This window comes from Pan paniscus, chromosome 16, assembly GCF_029289425.2.
Source record: "Pan paniscus chromosome 16, NHGRI_mPanPan1-v2.0_pri, whole genome shotgun sequence".
Taxonomy (NCBI): domain Eukaryota; kingdom Metazoa; phylum Chordata; class Mammalia; order Primates; family Hominidae; genus Pan; species Pan paniscus.
The window spans coordinates 60,317,966-60,339,961 of NC_073265.2; the positions used below are offsets into that span (position 1 = coordinate 60,317,966).

The window sequence follows — 21,996 nt, forward strand, 5'->3', positions numbered from 1 at the left end:
GCTTCCTTCCTACCTGAGTTCCCTTTCGCTCCTACCTGCTCCCACTACCCCATACTGATTTCTACTTCTTGAATCCTTATTTTGTCAGGTCTCAAACTTCCAATGGCAATCCTCCCATCTAGTTCTACACTCCAAACTCATTTTGCATTCTGAAGTTCCTTGGTGAAGATAATCCCCAGATAAAAAGACAAGGAGACCTGGGTCTGCTGGGTTAGGGATCAAGTGAGGGTCCTATGTTGTAAGTGAGTGGTGATCTAGGGAACAAATTGCCATTTCTTCTTGGAATTTTCCAGGGTTTTCAGGGAAGGGGAAGAGATGCAAATCCCATAGTCTGAGACTCTCTAGGCTAATGTGTGCTGAAGAATTGCTTTTTTTCAAAAGGGATCTCACGCAGAAACACTATTGCGTTTGCCTCAAAAGCAGAAACATTTAGTACCCCCATTTAGGGAGATACTGTACCCGATGTTCTGGTACAGCAGCTGGATGGTGAAGTGTGCTGCTACACCTGAGGATGGTTACCAAGTGTGCAGGTGGACCTGAGGCTTGTTAACTGTGCTGCTGAGTCAGAGGATGGTGCTGGTATCAGCTCCTCACTTCCTGAGCTTCATTCCACTGAAGGCCTGGCATGTAAGACAGTGCAACCCTACCATGCTCCTGATCTATTCCTGATTGGGCAAGGAATGCACTGGGATTCATATTCTCTTCAATGAGTAATCATCATAACAACAAAGATTCATTGAGCAATGTCTTGCACTATTATAAGCTCTTTGTATACATTCTCATTTAATCTCCTAACACTGCGATATATATATGATAGCAATCCCATTTGAACACTAGAAAACTGAGGCATAGAGAGGATGAAAAAAAACGTAACTAAGGGTATTTCAACCAATAAATAGTAGACAGTACCCACATTCACTGTTAGTCTTAAGGATCTGGCATCTGGGAAGAATTTTGATGTCCATGGTCGTTCCTAATCCACTTTCATGTTTTGTCATTATGCTGAGGAATAGCAAATAAAAGATGAGAATTTCTCAACTGTGTCTACATGTGAAGCATATCGTAGACATTATGTGCAGTATAAATACTAACAAATGTATAAGTACACATGTACAATATTGTGTATTATTTAAGGATATACATATTAAAGTATAAAATATTGGCAGCTGGATTCATTGCAATAATGTGTAGAGAATCAACTTCAGGAGGGGGCAATAATTAAATTAAGGGGACCAGTTGGGAAGGTACTGCATTATTCTAGGCAAGAGATAATTGTGACTTGGATCAAGGTGATAGCGGCAGAGGTGTCAGAAAGTAGTTGGATCTTGGGTATATTTTAAAGATAAAGCAACAAGATTTACTGACAGAACTGGATATGGAGTATGAGAAACAGTAGTCAATGATGGCCACAAGGTTTTTGGCTTGAACTACCGAAAAGATTGAGTTGCCATCAACTGAGATGAGAGCAATCTGTGAATGGAACATCTGGGAGGAAGGATCAGGAATTCCGTCTTATGGAATACACAATGTATCTCAACATGTACAATATATATAAGATATACCACGCATCTCAGCATATGTTGAGATGGTTGTTAAATATCCAAGTGCAGGTGTTAAGTAGGTGTGAATATGAGTTGGGAGTTGAGAAGTATAGATTGGGCTAGAATTATAGAATTTGGAGTCATTGGTGTATAGCAGTACTTGTTTATGCTATCTTTATATTTAAGAGAATAAACCTATCACTTGCTAAATAAGATTATCATAGTGTACTTGTGTTTTTTTTGTTTGTTTGTTTGTTTTTTTGAGACGGAGTCTCACTCTGTCACCCAGGCTGGAGTGCAGTGGCACAATCTCAGCTCACTGCAACCTCTGCTTCCTGGGTTCAAGCAATTCTCCTGCCTCAGCCTCCCGAATAGCTGGGACTACGGGGGCCCACCACTACACCCTGCTAATTATTTTCTATTTTTAGTAGAGACAGGGTTTCACCGTGTTAGCCAGGATGATCTCAATTTCCTGACCTCATGATTCGCCTGCCTCGGCCTCCCAAAGTGCTGGGATTACAGGCATGAGCCACCGCGCCCAGCCTCTACTTGCCTTTTTATTTTGATTGTTATCTGAGTTTTTCCTTCTGTTTTTCTTTGTGATTTTCCTTTCTGTTTTTCTCCTATTGTTTTTCTTTGTGATTTCATTTATTGTAATTCAGAATTTACTGCTTATTCAGAAAGCAGTTAATGATTCACCTATATTTTCTCCTGTTTTGATTCCATGATTTTCTATCATTAACAGTTTGTTGACAGACCAAAAAACATCCTATTTATCTCTTTGGGCAAACCTGGGCTTTATTCTCCTATCTCACAGTTTATTTAATAAATTAAAAAAGGAAAGAAAAGAGAAAGAAGAGGGACAGAGAATCTGGCTAGTTAGCCTCAAGGCAAAATGCAAAATAGAATAAAGAGAGACTACTCAGGAAAATATTTTATTTAAATCTTGAAGAACAAAGGTTAGTTTTTATAATCTGCTTTTATGGGTCAGATGGAGATGGAGTGGTTACTGTTGCCAAGAACTTCAGAGCCAAGTTTGAAATTTAATCACAGCAACTGTGTTAACCAGTATTGATGGAATGTTTAGTATATTTGATCCTGATTTTCTACTTATGTTTATGTTTTCATGATTCATTGTATGTGTCTTTTGTTGCAAAATACCTCAAATCCTTTATGGAAAGAGTTAAAGTATATTCAAAGCTCCAAAGAATAAATTACTCCTAAAGAATAAATATACTCCTTGGGGAGTGGAATAGTTTGCAGTTTCTCTTCAGGAGACAATGAAACTATTTATTAATTCCTTTTACAAGTGCCCCTAAGCCTGAGTCCTCAGAGAGTCGACTTCTTCTCTTTGTTTATCTTGAAATGTTTCAGTGTGCAGAAATGCCTGTAGAATCATATCTCAAATAAATGCCCTGTATCTACCACCAAGCATAACATCTTAATATTTTTCCACACTTGCTTCAGATTTTATAAATCAAACATTGCAAGTAGACATGGAACCCCTATGCACCTTCTTTCCCTCCCTCCAGGTAACCACTATCCTGAATTTTATGCTTATTCATTCATGTTCTTCTTTTTTTTTTTTTTTTTTTTTTTTGAGACGGAGTCTCCCTCTGTCGCCAGGCTGGAGTACAGTGGCGCAATCTTGGCTCACTGAAATCTCTGCCTCCTGGGTTCAAGCGATTCTCCTGCCTCAGCCTCCTGAGTAGCTGGGATTACAGGCGTGCACCACCACACCTAGCTAATTTTTGTATTTTTAGTAGAGACGGGGTTTCACCATGTTAGCCAGGATGGTCTCAATCTCCTAACCTTGTGATCTGCCTGCCTCTGCCTCCTAAAGTGCTGGGATTACAGGCATGAGCCACCACACCTGACCTCATTCATATTTTCTGGCTGTTCCTATTTATGCATAAATGCATAGGGAGCTTATTGAATTAAGATTTTATATTTTCTCATTTTATATAAGTGGGGCCATGCAATATGTATTCTTCTGCATTTTTTCACTCAATATTATGTTCCTGAGGATTATATTCATTGATGGGAGTAGTTCCACTTCTTTCATTTTTGCTGCTATTTGATATTGGGTTGTACAGCCCATGAGTGATTTATGTAACTGTTTTCCTGTTGGTGGGCATCAGGAGTTTTCTAGTTTAAAACTAGTACAGACAATGCTGCATTGAATATGCCTGTTCACATGTGTGCTTTAGGAGTACACAGTAACTGTGGAATTGCTGAGCCATATGGACACATTCAACTGCATTAAATATTGTCAAATTGCTTTCTAGAGTGATTCGTATCAATTTACACTCCCACAAGTAGAGAATACAACTTCCAGTTGTTCCATATATTCACTAACAATTAGGACTTTCATTTTTTACAATCTAATGTGTTAGTGAACCTGTGTGTGTGGGGGGCGGGGGTGTACGTGAAAGTGGCTTTTTGTGTAGAGAAGAGATCTTTCAAGGATTTTTTTAAAAGACAAAGTTTACATATGGTGAAATGCACATAAGTGTATAATTTGATGAATTTTGAAAATATCAACATCCCAATTAAGAATTCCAACATTTTAATCACTTCAGAAAAGTTTTCTTAGTCAATCCCTGGCCATCCGCTACAAGCAAGTATTGCTCTAATTTCTTTCACCATTGATTAGTTTTGTCTGTTCTGGAACTTTCTGTAAATGGAAGCATACAATAGGTACTCTTTTGTGTCTGACTTGTTTTACCCAACATAATGTTTTTGAGAATCATTCATATTGTTTCATGTATCAATAATTTTTTATTTCTTAGTATAAAGGTATCATGGTTTTCTTATCCATTCTATTGAGTTGTTTCCAATTTGGGGCTCTTGTGAATGAAGACATGTTTGTACAAATCCTTTTGTGCAGTGGAGCTGTTGAGTCAGAATAGTTGTAAGTTTAACTTCATAAGAAACTGCCATTAATTTTTTTAAATAGTGGTTGTACAATTTTACACTCCTTCCAGCAATGTATATAGAGTTCTGGTAGCTCCACATATGTGCCAACATCTGTTGTTTTGAACTTTTTAAATTTTCAGCTATTCCAGTGTGGCCTTTTCAGGTTGTTGCTTTAATTTTATTTTCCTTGGTGTCTAATGATGTTGATCACATTTTTATGCATGTTTTGGTCATTTTTATATCTTCTTTTATGAAGTAAATATTCAGATCTGTTGCCTACTTTTCTAACTTGAATTGTCTTTTTATTATTTATATGTGTAAGTTCTTCATACATACTAGATACAACGCTTTTGTTTTGAATTATGAGAAAGTCCAATTCATCAATTTTCTATGTCAAGTGCCTTTTATAATCTCTCTAAAACAGTTTTCCTGCCCCAAGTTTGCAAAGACATTCTCTTCTACTTTCATCTAGAAGCTTTATAGTTATTACATTCAAGACCATAATTATTCTTGAATTAATGTTTGTGAAAGGTTTGAGGTAGAGATACAATTTCATTTTCTTTTTTCTCTATAGAAACCCAGCATTCCAGCAAAATTTGGTGCAAAAAGTGTTCTTTTGCCCATTGAATTGCTTTGGCAATTAATTTTTGGAAAATTAATTGACCAATATATGTGCAGGTCTCTTTCTAGACTTACTATTCTATTTCATTTATTTATTTTTTCTATTTTTACACCAATTTTACTCCACAGTTTTGATTGCTGTAGCTCTATGTAAGTCTTGGAGACAGGAAATATAACCCCTCAAATTTTGTTGTTTTACAAAATTGCTTTAATTGTTTCAGTGAGTCTAGGTCTTTGCATTTCCATATAAATTTTAGAATCAGCTTGGCAATTTATTTTAAAAATGACTTTTAGGATTTTTAGTGGGATTATATCAAATTTATAGATGAATTGGAGAGGATCTTCCAATCCATGAACATGGGATAACTCTTCATTTATTTAGATCATTTTTAAAGCAAAATTTAGTAGATTTCAGTTTAAATTTTATTCTGAAGTAGATTTATTCCTAAGCATTTTATATTTTTTGCTATTTTAAAGTTATTTTAAATTTTCATTCCCAAGTTTTTTTTGCAAATACATAGTAATACAGTTGACTTTTATATATAGTTGATCCTCATTATTTCCAGATTTTGTATAATTTGCCTACTCACTAAAATTCATTTGTAGTCCCCACATTCATTTGTGGATATATACAAAGTGATGACAAATTTGAGCCCCCAATGCACATGTTCCCAGCTGAGGTTAAGCAAGGCAATACTCTCCCTTCTTGTTTCAGTTATCAGAAAGTAAACAAGTATCCTTTTCACAGTATATTTAATGCCATGTTTATTGCATTTTTGTGCTTTTTGTTGATGACTTTGCTCTTTACAATGCCCCCCAGGGGTCGGCCTGAAGTGCTCTCTAATGCTCCTAAGCACAAGAAGGTGGTGATGTGCCTGACATCACAGATAAATGACATGTGTTAGATAAGCTTTGTTGAGGCATGAGTTACAGTGCTGTTGGCCATGAGTTTGATGTTGATAAATCAATTATATATATATATATATTTAATGATGCCATTTAACAGAAGCACACATATAACAAGGTTAAGTATTAATTGACTAAAAATATTGTCCCAGAGTCTCACAGGAACCTAAACCTGCATTTCCCTTTGGAGCAAATGTTCAGTAGTATTCACTAATTTCATGTTTAGGACAACTTTATAGACCATATTCACCACAAATAATGAGAATTTACTATATTGACTTTGTATTCTGTAAACTTGCAATATTAATTGCTTAGGGTTTTCCACACAGACAAAATCATTTTTTCTGCAAATAAAAATGGTGTTGCATCTTCCTTACCAGTCTTTACACATTTTGTTTCTTTTTCTTGCCTCATTGCACAGGCTAGGACTGCCAGTTCAATGTCTTAAAAAAAAAAGTGGTAAGAGTGGCCATTATTGTCCTTTCTCTCTTTCCCTAATCTTAGAGTAAACATGTTCAATCATACGTTTACTTGTAGGTTTTAATTTTTCTTTTCTTTCTTTCTTTTCTTTCTTTTTTTTTTTTTTTTTTTTTTTGACAGGGTCTCACTCTGTTGCTCTGGCTGGAGTACAGTAGTGCAATCATGGCTCACTCTAAAGCCTCTGTCTCCTGGGCTCAAGGGATCCTCCCACCTCAGCCTCCCAAGTAGTTGGGACAACAGGCACACACCACCATGTCCAGCTAATTTTTGTATTTTTAGTAGAGATGGGGTTTCACCATGTTGCCCAGGCTGGTCTTGAACTCCTGGGCTCAAGCAGTCCACTCATCTCAGCCTCCCAAAGTGCTGGGATTACAGGCATGAGCCACCATACTCAGCCAGCTGTAGGTTTTTCACAGATAGCCTTTATCAGGCTGAGAAAGTTTCCTGTTATTCCTACTTTGCTGATAATTTTTTATCATGAAAGAATACTGACTTTTGTCAGATATTTTTCTACATCTATTGAAATAATCATATAGTCCTTCTCTCTTATTCTTATGTTATTGATTACATTGATTGATTTTCAAATGTTAAACCAACCTTGCATTACTAGGATAATGTAATTATATATTAACCTTTAATATATTTCTGAGTATTATTTGCTAATACTTGTTTAAAAGTGTTTGTGTTTATGTTTATTAGTGATATTGGTCTATAAAAATTTTCTATTGTGACTTTGTGTTGTCTCCTATTCTGTTTTCTAAAAGAAAAGTGGAAAAGCCATATTCTTTGAAATACATCCTAAATTTTCTTGTGATTTCTTCCCTAACTCAGAGGTTATTTATAGGCGTATTGTTCAGTTTCCAAGCATTTGGCCCCATTATGTAAGTAATAAACCATTTCGTGGCTTATTTGTTGTGTGTGTTTGTGTGGTGTCATCAGTATTAACATCTGAACCAAAGTTTGACTGAGGGGCCTGTCTCATTCCCAAAAGATGACCATAACATGTGTATGTATTAATTAGGTCAAAATTCTTAAGTATAGTGTTCAAATCATCTGTCTTCTTTTCTGGTTGTTCTTATCAATTATTGAAAGACTAAAATCTCCACTGAGACTGGATTTGTCTGTTTCTCCTAGTACTCTATTATTTTTTGCTTTATGCATTTATTAAGGGCATGTTATTAGGTACATACAAATTTAAAAGTGACATATCTTCCTGTTGAACTGATGTTTTTGACATTGTGAAATGAGTCTTCTATCTCTAAAAATTCTTTTTGCCTTAAATTCTAATTTATTCAATATTAACATAGGTATACCAGCTTTTTAAAATTAATATTTGAATGAGATATTTTTGCATGATTTAATTTCCACCTTTCTATATGCTTATGTTGTAGTTATGTTTCTTTTAAATAATATATAATTTAAATTTATATTTGTATCCAGTTCAACAATCTGGCCTTTTAAAAGATGAAGTTAGTTTTTTTAGAACAAAATCAACTGAGTTTAAATTAAACAATTTGATATGTGTTTTTACTTGTGCCACCTATTCCATGTTTTGTTTTACTTCTTTTTTCCCTTCAATTACTTTTTTTAAATTACTGGGTATTTTTTAACCATGTTTTCCCTCTATGAATTTAGAAGTTATACACTCAGTTTCTAATTTTGTAAATGATTTCCCTAGAACTTATATCATAGATCTTTACCTTCTCATTGATTAACATTGGTTTCTAATGTTAATATCTTTATCATCCTTCTGGAAAATACAAGGACCTTGGAACACTGTAACTCAAATTACTTCCCCTCTTTTTTTTTTAATACGGCATTTTTTCTTTTTCTTTTTAGTTGATACATAATAATCATACATATTTATGGGATATTGAGTGAATTTCTATGCGTGTATACAATGTGTAATGATCAAATCAGGATAAATAGCATTCCATCACCTCAACATTTATCATTTCTTTGTGTTGTGAGCATTCAAAATTCTCTCTTTTAGCCTTTTGAAAATATACAATAAATTATCATTAACCATATTTACCCTATAGTGCTGTAGAACACCAGAACTTACTCCTTCCATCTACCTGTAATTTTGTATTTGTTAACAAACCTCTCCCCATGCTCCCCCCACTACTACCCTTCCTAGCCTCCAATACCCACAATTCTACTCGTGACTTCCATGAGCTAAAAAAAAGTTTAGCTCCCACATCTGATTAAGAACATGCAGCATTTATCTTTCTGTGGCTAACTTATTTTGCTTAACATAATGTGCTCCAGGCTCATCCTTGTTGCTGTAAATGACAGGATTTCATTCTTTTTTATGGCTGAATAATATTTCAATGTATATATATATCACATTTTCTTTATTCATTTGTCTGTTGGTGGACATTTAGGTGGATTCCATATCTTAGCTATTGTGAATAGTGCTGCAATAAACAAGGATACAGGTATTGGTATTCCTTTGATACACTGATTTTCTCTTTTTTGGATAAAAATCCAGCAGTGGGGTCATTGGATCATGTGGTAGATCTATCTTTAGTTTTTTGAGACATCCCCACAGTGTTTTCCATAATGGCTGTACTAATTTAAATTCCCACCAACAATGTATAACAGTTCCCTTTTCTCTGCATCCTCACCAGCATTTGTGTGTGTGTGTATGTGTGTGTGTGTGTGTGTGTGTGTGTGTGTGTGTTTGATAATAGCCATTCTAATTGAGGTGAGATGATACTCATTGTGGTTTTGATTTGCATTTCCCTGATGACTAGAGGCGATTGAACATTTTAAAATACTTTTTTGGACATTTGTATGTCTTCTTTTGAGAAACATCTATTTATTTCCTTTGCCCACTTTTTAATTGGATTTTTTTTCCTGTTGAGTTGTCTGAGTTCCTTTCATGTTCTGAATATTAGTCACTTGTTGGATGAATAGTTTGCAAGTATTTTCTTCCTCTCTACAGTTGTCTCTTCCCTCTGTTGTTTCCTTTGTTGTATGGAAGATTTTTAGTTCATATAATACTATTTGTCAATTTTTGCTCTTGTTGTTTATGTTTTTGAGGTCTTATACATAAAATTTTTTCCAAGATCAATGTCGTGAGGCACTTCTCTTATGTTTGCTCCCAGTAGATTTATAGTTTTTTGTTTCATGTTTAAGTCTTTAATCCATTTTATGTTGATTTTTACATTTGGTGATAGGTAGGGAGTCTAATTTTATTCTTCTGCATATGGCTATTTAGTTCTCCCAGCACTGTTATTGAAGAGGGTGTCCTTTCCTCAATGTATGTTTTTGGTGCCTTTGTCAAAAATCAGTTGGCTGTAAATATGTGAATTTATTTCTGGGTTCTCTATTCTGTTCCATTGGTTAATATGTTTGTTTTTATACCAGTATCATGCTGATTTGGTTACTATAGCTTTGTAGTATAATTTGAAGTAAAGTAGTGTAATGCCTCCAGTTTTGTTCTTTTTGATCAGTATTGCTTTGGCTATTTGGTGTCTTTTACAATGTCATATGAATTTTAGGATTTTTTTCTATTTATGTAAATAATGTCATTGGTATTTTGATAGGGATTGCATTGAATCTGTAGAATGCTTTGGGCAGTGTGATCATTTTAACAATATTAATTCTTCCAATCCATGAGCATGGGATGTCTTTTTATTTGTTTGTTTCCTCTTCAAATATTTTCATCAGTGTTTTACACTTTTCCTTGTAGAGTTTTTTCACCTCTTTGGTTAAATGTATTCCTAGGTATTTTATTTTTTCATAGCTATGATAAATGGGATTTTTTTCACTTGGTGCATAGAAACACTAGATTTCTTTTTCAGCTAGTTCATTATTGGTGTATAGAAACAGTGATTTTGGCATGTTGATGTTGTATCCTGTATCTTCACTAAATTTATTTATCAGTTCTAAGAGTGTTTTGATGGCGTCTTCAGGTTTTGCTATATATAGGATTATGTCATCTGGCTGGGCACAGTGGCTCACACCTGTAATCCTAGTGCTTTGGGAGGCTGAGACAAGAGGATCACTTGAGGCCAGGAATTCGAGACCAGCCTAGGCAACATAGCAAGACCCCATCTTGACAAAAAACAATTGTTTTAATTAGCCAAGTGTGGTGGCATGGCATCTACAGTCCCAGCCACTTGGGAGGATTGCTCAAGCCCAGGAGTTCAAGGCTACAGTGAGCTATGATTTTGCCACTACATTCGGTGAGCTATGATTGTGTCACTGCACAGCCTGGGCGACGGAGTTAAGAGCCTGCCTCTAAAAAAATTAAAAATAAATATTATGATAAATTGACTTCCTCTTTTCCAATTTGGATGCCCTTATTTCTTTATCTTGCTTAATTGCTCTGGGTAGGGCTTCCAGCACTATGTTGAATAAGAGTGGTAAGAGTGGGCATCTTTGTCTTGTTCCAACTCTTAGAGGAAAGGATTTCAGCTTTTCCCCATTCAGTATGATGTTAGCTGTTGGTTTGTCATATATGGCCTTTATTGTGTCGAGTTTTGTTCCTTCTAAGCCTAGTTTGTTGAAACGTTTTATCATGAAGCAATGTTGAATTTTATCAAATGCTTTTTCTGTGTCTATTGAGGTGATCATATGGTTTTTATGCTTCATTCTATTCATATGGTGTATCACATTTATTTGTGTATGTTGAACCTATGTGGCATTTTTTTAAGTTGCTGTCCACAAGTTTATTGTCTTTATCTGAAAAATCCTCATAGAAAATTGTTTGGTTTAGCTCTCAGCAGCCCACTCCTGAGCTCTGAGGAAGCTTGCCTTCTTCTGAGTTACCCGATCTTTCTTCTGAGCAAGGGACATTTTGGGACAGTGCCACCTCTTCTTTTTAACTTTTTTTCTTGGGCTTCTTTTCATAGACTGGATTCTCTTGTATAGCAGCATGAGCTTTCTAACACGTCTCCTCCATCATGTCTGGAGTTATGCTGTTCTTTATGTATTGAGAGAACTGTTTCTTGTAAGCATCTTCATCTTCTTGCATTAAGTAGCACGTATAATCTGCAACATTCTGGCCCATGATGTGCTTCCAGTGTACTTCTGCATTAAATTCCTTGCTTTCAGAATCATAACCAGGGAATCGTTTGGTACTGTGAGGGATAGACAAGCCTCCATCCACAGCCCCCTTCAGGGCACCAAAAACTTTATTGCCACTGGTAGTTCTGGCAAGGCCTGCATCCAAATAGCACGTAAAGGCACCTGGCTGACCATTAATGCTTTCCACATTGTATTCATCGCCAGTCACCTCCACTTGGGCTTCATAGATCTTGTCCATGCCAAACATATTGAAAAGCCTGTGGGCCAGCAGCAGGCCAGTACAATATGCTGCAGCATAATTTGACAAGCCAACCTTCACACCATATTTTGGCAGTTTGTGTGCATATGCTGGCCAGAGTATCATACCCCCTCTATACAGGCGTAAGCAATCTGACAAATGATATCTCTGTTTGTTACATGAACTATCATCCTATATTTCAGTGTATTGTATTTATTTTTATCCTGTATCACCAAGCATTTCCAAGCTTAGTAATCAATTTTACCCTCTCATTGTCTTCTAAATTTCACTTGGTATCTCTTAAAGTAGGCCTTATTCTTAACAACTTTAACAAACCACATCCTGGGGAACAAAAGACCCGCGTCCGCAGCTCAACAGAGACCTGCAGGCCCAGCAGGGCTAGGGGGCAGAAAGGCTACATGGCATTATTAATGTGTATTTTAATCCAATATATTTCAATCCCATTGGATATTGTTGTTTTTTTAAAGTCAGTAATCATTTAGAGCTCCTCATATATTCACCACTTATTTTGCTCTTCATTCCTTCTTATAACTCGGAACTTCCTTCTGGAATCACTCTTTTATAGTCTAAATATTATATAGCCTTTAGAAATTTTTAGTGCTGTCCTTGTGATGGAGAACTCACTCAGGTTTTTTTTATTTATTTATTTTTTTGTGAGACAAAGTCTCACTCTGTTGCCCAAACTGGAGTGCAGTGGCGCGATCTCAGCTCACTGCAACCTCCCCTTCCCAGGTTCAAGCGATTCTCCTACCTCAGCCTCCTGAGTAGCTGGGACTACACCCATGGTGTGCACCACCATGCCTGGCTGAAGTTTTTTGTATTTTTAGTAGAGATGGGTTTCACTATGTTAGCCAGGCTGATCTTGGACTCCTGACCTCGTGATCTGCCCACCTTGGCCTCCCAAAGTGCTGACATTACAGGCATGAGCCACCGTGCCCAGCCAGGTTTTTTAAATCTGAAAATATCTTTATTTCACCTTCATTTTAAAAAAAGTGTCATTAAAATATAACAATCATATAGTAAAGTCTACTGTGGGGTAACTACTAGTATGGGACCATCTTAAACCCAAGTTCAGGGCTTGAAATTTAATTTTATGGCTGTTGGATTCTTATTTCTGTTTCCATCTCTCTGTGATATTATCAAAACAAAAGTCCTAGTTTTCCAGGATTGGCAAGCATCAGAGGATCAATGTGGCTTCCATGCTCTTTTACCTTTCTGGATTCACATTTTTACTTTACTTTGACTTTATAATTCCTTACAGTCATGTTTTGTCTTCGATGCTTTTTAAATGTTTTAATATATTTTATCTAGTTGTTTAAAATTTTTATCCAGTGGGATAGTTAATTCAAATAACATAGTCCTCCATTACTAAGAGCAGAAAGTTCCCATGTTGAATTTTTAATTTTTTGCTATTATAATTTTAATTTTTAAGAGCTGGTTTTTGTTTGTTTTTTGTTTTCTGAATGCACTTCTTAATTAATATCCTGAGCTTCTTTCACAGAGTTTATTTGTAATTTCCCTTTTACCTACGTGTCTCATCCTCCAGTCTGTAAGTTCCCTGACCATGTCTGTCTCCTTCCTTCAAGGCTGTATCTCCAACACTTAGAAAAATATCTGGATGAGGCCAGGCATGGTGGCTCATGCCCATAATCCCAGCACTTTGGGAGGCTGAGGTGGGCAGATCACTTGAGGCCAGAAGTTCGAGACTAGCCTGGCCAAAATAGTGAAACCCCGTCTCTACTAAAAATACAAAAATTAGCTGGGAATGGTGGTGCGTGCCTGTAATCCCAACTACTCAGTAGGCTGAGGCACAAGAATTGCTTGAATGTGAAAGGTGGAGGCTGCAGTGAGCTGAGATCGTGCCACCGCACTCCAGCATGGGTGACAGAGTGAGATTCTGTCTCCCCTCCCCACCCCCCCAAAATAAAAATATCTGGATGAGTAATAAAGCTTTATCTTGGGTTTTGCCTAGACAAATTAGTCTCATTAAAGCTGGATTCCTATTTCAGAGACGGTTCTCAACTTCTGACTTTTAACATCCTACATCCTGCAGTTTTGAGTCCTATGCACCTCCCAGATGTGAAGTTCAGGCTTTTATAAGCCAGCCATCAAAGAACATTATGAGCTACCCCATCGTGGCTCTGCATAGCAGCCAACTGTTCAGTCTTGTAAGCATCATCATGTGTGCACAGCACAGAGAGTAGAAAAAAAAGTAAATCTGATAAAAAATAAAACTCAGTTAAAAAAACAGAAAAGAAGTGAAACTTCACAAGTACTACAATAGAGTAAAAGATAGGTATCATTAAGCATCATGGAAGTGCCATAAAGAGCAAGAAAAGAACAAAATGTAAAGAACATGTACAAAATGCTGGAAATATATTATCAAAGATGGAATCCAAAAGGCAGGACATGTTACTATGGATTTTTTTTTTTTTTTTTTTTGGCTCTCTGGGAATGAAAGTCTTCCATAACACATAAATTTTCCTCTTGAACTTTTGGATTCTTAGCAGATATACAGGAACTCATTGTGCAGTAAAAGATAGGACCACCTATACTAAATAATGTGTGAGGCTCATGAAGAGTCTACATTAGCAATGCAGGTGAAGTTTAATAGTGATCAGGTGTCTGTCTTGAGAACTGATGTTGACCATGGTGACAGTAGGACATGTGGTCTGAGAGGAAAACTTAGATGCATCTGTGCCTGTCACAAGCGGGGGATCATACAGGTGTTTTTAAAACTCGCAAGACACCTTGTAAGCAAAGACCTACTGTCATTATCCTGGGAAACATTTCTTAAAGAATGGCCTAAGTAATATGCTAGTTACACTGTATACATGTTTCAATGCATGTATTCAAATGTAACACCAGACCCCATAAATATGTGCAATTATTATATGTCAATTAAAAATAATAAAACTCATCTTTTAAAAAAGAATGGCCTTGGGACACCTACCTCAGAACCACTTGTGGGAATCTTACAGTTTGGTTGCCTGCCTCCATTCCATTTCCTCAGACCCAATCTCTGTGGGTGGGTCCCAGCATTTTTAATAGGCTCCCAGATGAGTCTTCTGCATACCAAGTTGTGGGTCCAATGCTTAGGAAGATGCTGACACTAGACCCATTACCCCTTTGTCCTCTCCCTGAAATCTGGAAAGGAGTCCACTTTAGACTTACCACCATGAGAGTCAAGAGCCCCAGTGATACAAGTCTCAATTAACAAAATTAACAATTTGCAACAACAGAATCAGAAGAAGAATCCAAAGAAATTTTGCAATCAGCTTTGAAAATGCTAACTTTACACATTTTTAAATGTACAAGGCCTGTGCCGTTCTTCCCAAGCCAACATTGGAGTAGCAGATTTGGGAAGTCATTCTTCCAAAACTTTTTTGTGAATCACTAGTCATGTGTCCAGCTGAACATGAACTGGTGTATGGGAAGAGAAGGTGGCCAGTAGCCAAGCATTTCATAAGACTGTGATGCAGACCGAAGGCTTTAAGTATTAGTAAGATTCATGTTTCTGACTTCCACCCTGTGGAATAGACTGCTGACAGTGATGGACATGGTGACATGATAGGACTCATCAACCATGTGTGTGGCAAGCAAGACCTTTGACTTTCAGCTAATCCCAGCTAATCCCAGCACGGAATGTAAAAATGCACAGGTCATTGGCACCATGGTTGGTGGGAAGTGAGGTGTAGTAGCTGAACTTACAAAGCCTGTTACTCTACAATGACCTATGAGATGGACTTGAAGATGCTGCAGCCAAACATGAGCCTGATGATTGATACCCAGCAGAGCCAAGCAAAAGAGAAAACGGAAATATGTCCCTAATCCCACAGAGCTCAGACCTTAATTAGTCTATGTCATACATAATGGATTTGAGTTCAGCTAAACCCATTCAAATCCAGCTGGTTGTTTCAGTCAGTGAATTTACAGCTTGTATTTATGGTCCAAAACAGAAACTATATGAGCATATTTCTCTCTTTTTTTATCTTCTTTCTGTCCACTTTTCTTCCTTTACTCTCTCCACATTGTTTTTTCATATCTTCTCATATCTTGCTGCAAATCCTCTCTCAACATCAATCATTTTCTCCAAATCTGTCATCTCTTCCTTTGTCTTTTGTCCCAAATCTCTCTGTAGCCCTCTTGCTATCTTCTCTTCCATCCCCTCAGTGCTTGCTCTCCCACACATTTCTCATCATGAAAACACAACTCCCTCCCTCTCATTCCATTATTCTCTGGATGTCTTTGTTTTGTCCCTTTGTGTCTGAGTGTCTCCAGATTTCAGTCTTTCTTTGTGTCCTCATCTTCCAAGACCTTCATGGCCTTTAAAAAAAATCCCTGTATTAATCTCAGTCTCTACAAAGTTATTTCCAGTGGTATTATGTGGCAAGGCATGTGAGCTATTCTGACAAGGAACAGCTAAGGCCCTATGGCAAGGAGAAGAGAGGAACGTGCTATATCCAGCTTATCTCATGCTATCCTGCAGCCCTCAAGGCAGAGACAGTGCTTGGACTGTATTAGGGCCATATATGTTTATTGAACTGGCTGCTGTTACTATGGAGAAAGTCTTAGTATCAGGTAATACCATTTACTGTAAGAAAAGTAGGGTTCAGCAATATAACATTGATATGGCTTTGTGTCCCCACCCAAATCTTGAATTGCAATCCCCGTAATTCCCACATGTCAAGGGAGAGACCTAGTGGGAGGCGATTGGATCATGGGGGCAGTGTCCCCCATACTGTTGTTGTAATAGTGAGTGAGTTCTCATGAGATCTGATGGTTTTATAAGAGTCCGACAGTTCCTCCACACTCTCTCTCTCACCCACTGCCATGTAAGACGTGCCTCTTTCCCTTCCGCCATGATTATAAGTTTCCCGGAGCTTCCCCAGCCACATGGAACTAGGAGTCAATTAAACCTCTTCTCTTTATAAATTACCAGTCTTGGGCAGTTCTTTATAGTGGTGTGAGAATGGACTAATACATACATCTTTAAATTCGAAAAATCTTTGGAAACCATGATTTATTTTTTAAAGTCCCATTTTCAAGTGCAAGTAGGTCAACAGCTTTGGCAGGACTTTTGCCTATCTCCTTTTTTATGCATCCACCCATAACTACTATTCTAATACTATTGTCAAGTAACAGAAACCAGAACTCTACAGAGGACAGATGACTCTTTGTTCAGGGAAATTTAAAAAAAATCAGAATGAGCCTGGAATATCCTGTTATTACCAGAAAGTAAAAATCTTATTTTTAAAATGTTAGGAGCAATATCAAAAAGCCAAAGATCCAATTTAAGGTTTCCGCGGACCAAGCTGTGATAATTTTAGCGTGAAATATTATTATTATGGTTATTTGGAACATGTTAAGTCTATTAAAAGTCCATGGATTCATAATTATACTCAATAATTAACATAATTAGTACAAAAATATGGTTGTAATAAAAAATAGGTAACCAATTATGAATATGTTTTTTGATAATGGATTTTAACAAGTGAACATTGTTTATATATGGTGATTTTATTTCTCCTATTGAATTACTTTCTTATAAAAGATATAAATATATATGCACATATTTATTTCTGAGGAAAAAATAAAATTATGGAACCAAGTAACCTCCTTCAAGAAGAGGGAGGACTGGATTGGTTGGTACTGGGATTAACATATAATAATTTAAGTGAACAAAAAATCCAATATTTAATCAAGATTAATGATCACACAAAATTACCAAGTAGAAGAAAGATCCAACAGGATTGTCTTAGTGCATTTGGGCTGCTATAGCAAAATGCCATAGATTGTGTGGCTTATAAACAACAAATACTGATTTCTCAAAGTTCCAGAGACTGGGAAGATGAAGATCAAGGTGCAAGCAGATTTGGTGTCTGATGAGGGCCTGTTTCTCTTAGATGGCACCTTCTTGCTGTGTCCTCACATCGTGCTGGGGATGAACAAGCCTCTGGGTTTGCTTTCACATGGGCACTAATCCCATTCATGAGAACAGTTATAATTTAATCACCCCCCCAAAGGCCCCTACCTCCTAATCTCATCATATTGGGATTAGGATCTCAGCATATATATCTGAGGGGAACACAGACATTTTATCCATAGCCAGGGTCTTCCAAACAGAGGAATTAGTCAAATGTCCCAGAGAGAAAGAGTATACTACACACACGCAACATCTCATCTCACAGGAAATGAAACCACTAGATGGCCCTGCTCATTTTAATAAAACAGCAATAAGGAATATGTAATTCTTTAAAAAGGTAGCCGACCAAGTCAATATATCATACTGATAGGACCTTGGGTTTTGTAACTTTGGCTAAGTGAGATTTTAAAAGTACATCATTTCCTGAAAGACACCAGGTTGTAAAAAAATAAAACCTAAGTGAAGGTGTGACTTTAAAAATTGTATTGTAGTAACACCAGGAGTTAACTCAGCCTGATGATGAGTCCTGAGGCCAGACCAAAAATGGATCAGCCAGTAATCCAGATCCTGCAGCCTTGGCTGGGCCAAGCACGTATACTTTTTCTTTCGGGTCTAGTAATATTACTCCACCCCTGGGAAGAAATAAAAATATATTACTGAAACTCTAGGAAGATATTAAAATAAGTATACTAATATCCCCCAGGAAGGTATAAAACAAGCACATAAATTATCAAAGAAATGAATAAGTCCATTGTTCTGAGACTTTAGAATAGGTTCAAGTGTAAGTATAATATTAATAATAAGCTTTGTAGTCATTGCATTTGTGAAAGTTTTATGATATTTGAAGTGTTGGGAAAAAAATCGGCCATAGTGAATTTATAATTGCATTTTAAATGATTTAAGATAATGCAATCAAATTATAGTCATCTTAAATCATCAAGATAACTTCTTTTTAAAATTTGTATTTATTAGGTAAATGGGTTCAATAATTTGAGCATTAAACAAAATATAGGTTTTTAGTTCCTGAACAGGAAAATTAAGAAACCTGGGCTATAAGGTCCCTCTCCCAAAATTGACCCAGTAGAAATTACAGACAATGATTGAAAACCTTTGTTGCCCATTAGAATCACCCAAGAAGCTTTGAAATCTATTGCTAATCTGGGGCCCTCCTTGGACCAATTGTATCAGAATCTCCAGAAGCAGAATCTGGACAATGGCATTTTAAAAATACCTTTGAAGTCCTTCTAATACGCAGCCAGGGTTGAGAAACTGAAAGTGGGAAAGAAGCCATGATCTGAGGAATTAACATAAAAACTCTGAGAAGGCCAGAGGAGACCAAAGACAGTTGTGAGCTGGTTTAGAAGCTTATAGCAGTCTGGGATTGGGACACAGTGGGGCAGTAGGTGCAACTGTGGTGGGTAAATTTTGCTTTTAACTGTCCCCTACATTGCTTTGGCAGGATCACTTTTCTGGCCTCATCACTTCTGCAGAACAGAAATTAGCAAGAGCAGCCCAGATGTCAGGGGTGTGTGTGTGTGTGTGTGTGTGTGTGTGTGTGTGTGTGTGTGTGTTGGAAGGTGGGACAGAAAGGTTGGGGAGGTGGGGAGAATATCATTACAACCTCAAGATCCTGCCAGGTTGAGAATCTGGTGAGAATACATGTTATGATGACTAGTTGCCCTAAGGCATTTATTTCTTCATTCCCTTTCTCTCCAGGCCCTCAACAAATTGGATTGCAACCTAATATTTAAGGAAGATTCCCTGAAGGAGGAGACGCCTGGTGCAGACACTGGGAATGAAGTTGGTCTGCAGGTTCTGTGGTGTGTGGTGCTTGAACTCGTGGAGACTTTCCCCATCTTTCTGCATAAATAGTTCTAAAGATCTATATTGTACAGACTATGTTCTCTTACCACAGTGCAATTTTGTTAGAAATAAATTACAAAAGAATAATTGCTGGGAGAGAATGCTGCATGGATTTCTCATGTTTCTGTATGTCTTTTGAGCAGAGGCATTGTTAGCTTTTGTTCTGGCCTGTATTTTCAAGGATGTTTATATAGCAAACAGCCTTGGAAAATAAAGATAGTATCTCCCTTCATGGCAGAGGGCAGGTTTATTTGCTGTCCAGTAAAATGAAGATAATATCTCCCACTGGGGCAGAAGTTGGGTGGGTTGGCTCACAGCCTCCTTATTGGAGTTTCCTAAACTCAGGGTTCCTCAGCTGTGACTTAACCCCACCTCCAGCATCCTCCTGGACCCAGGTATGTATCACTCTTGTGGGGCTTGTGAAGCAAGGGGAACTAATGAGAAATGAAGTAATTAAGTTCTTTGTCTCTGATCCAGGAGTCTCATGTCTTCTGCCAGCATTTTTGAAACTGTGACTGGCTGGTTTGTTAACTTGCAAGTAAGATCAAATTTAATACTCTTCACAGTTCTTCGTAATAGGTTTTTAAAAATTCCATAAATCTGGATATTAAATAGCATAAAACTAAATAATCATTAGATTAAAAAGAAACTCACAAAAATATTAAACAGAATAAACTGAAAGCATTTAAGCCAAAATTTATGAACATAGCTAAAGTAATAGAGGGAAATTTATAAATCTAAATAAATTTATCACGAATGAATAACGATTGAAAACTAATGAGCCAAATGTTTAATTCAAGAAGAAGAAGAAAAATTAGAACAAACTAAAGATACTAGAAATAGGGAAATATTAAGGGCAGGAACCAAAGTAAAGAACATGAAAAACAGTAATACTGAAGTGGCGTCATTTGGGGAAATACCCGAGGTTCGTTGTCTTGGGCTAAGGAAATCGAAGATGCAGACACACAAGGTGTGAGTTTAAAAGCAAAAGTTTAATAGGTGAAAGAAAGGAGAGAGAGCTTCCTTTTGCAGAGGAAGGGGCCCGAGCGGGTTTCTGGGAGATGTGGTTGGTTTTATAGACGAACTTGAGGAGGCAGTGTCTGATTTACATAGGGCGTAGTGGATTGGTTGGACCAGGTGTGCCATTTACATGGCCTGTGAAGAGCTGGCAGGCCCACCCTAATTTTTTATTATGCAAATGAGGTCTTTACCTGGCCAGCGCCATGTTACCTGAACACGTGGTTACAAAGAAAAGGGAAGAGGAAACCTCCATGTTGAATACACTTGGCGTCCAGGTATTCCTTTTCTATTGGCACAACTGCTGGCATTTACCTATACAAGCTTCCAGCTTGCTTATCTATGCTTGCAGCTTGATTTTTCTGGCTGCTTTTTGTTAGAAAAGAAATTAGTTTTGAAAAGGAAAACCTTACCGAGAACGAAACAACAAAATTTAAAATTGCTTCTTTAAAAAGATAAACAAGATGGTCTTCTGGAAAGACTCTTCAAGATAAAGGAAAGATGATATAAATAAACAAAACAGAATTATAAATGGGGAAATAATAGCAGATGCATAAGAATTTTTTTTAAATAAAAGAATATTGTGAATAACTATATTTTAATATATTTTAAATCTTAGATTGATTTTGTTCTACAAGTATTTAAATTACTCAACAACAGGTAAAGCTTGGGCACTGACTAATCACGATGGACACCTGACCCACCAGAAAGGATGCCATACTAGTATGTACAAGCTCTGTATTTCTGGGATCAAAATTAAATTCCCAATTGGCCCAAGAAGAAATACAAACATCAACTAGAACAGCAAGCATTCAAAAAGTGAAATGGTAATCAAAGCTCTCCTGTTCCCAAAACCTGTAACCCAGAAAGTTTTCCATGTGGAAGTTTTCTAGGTGAAAGCTTTACAAACTCAATGGGATTAAAATCAATTAGTTTTAGAGAAGGGTGTAAAAAAAAATCTTACATATTAAAATAGTCTCTGCCCTTTAAAGGGTCATGGTACGCAGATATAGTATGTCTGTGGTATTAAATTTTATGGTGGAAGATTAGAAAAAAATATGTCTAAAAAGGCCCTGGGGGAGGGAGAGAGTATAATGAAAAAAAAATGGTTAAGAAACATTTCCGAATCTTATTCAAGAAAATGGAAAAAGAGAAAAAACTTCCCAGCTCATTTTAGCATTTTAAGAATTTTCTAATCTAAAACTGGATAAGAACACACACACACATACACGTATCATATACTTATATACACATATGTATGTATTTATATTCAAAAGTAAAATGTGCTCCTCTACATATGTAAGTCATGATCAGTTATAAAAATGAATTGAAAAATCCCCCTTATTAACTCAAGGAGTTCAATAAAGTATTAAAACTATATCATGGAACCAGATTTACTCTCTTGCCTTAATGAGAAAAACTGG

The 21,996-nt window shown here is 36.7% G+C and overlaps 1 pseudogene; it reads right to left on the reverse strand.

Annotated features, from left to right (window-relative positions):
- Positions 1-11,177: 11,177 nt before the first annotated feature.
- On the reverse strand, positions 11,178-17,217 carry LOC100967443 (large ribosomal subunit protein uL18-like; annotated as a pseudogene).
- Positions 17,218-21,996: the final 4,779 nt, after the last annotated feature.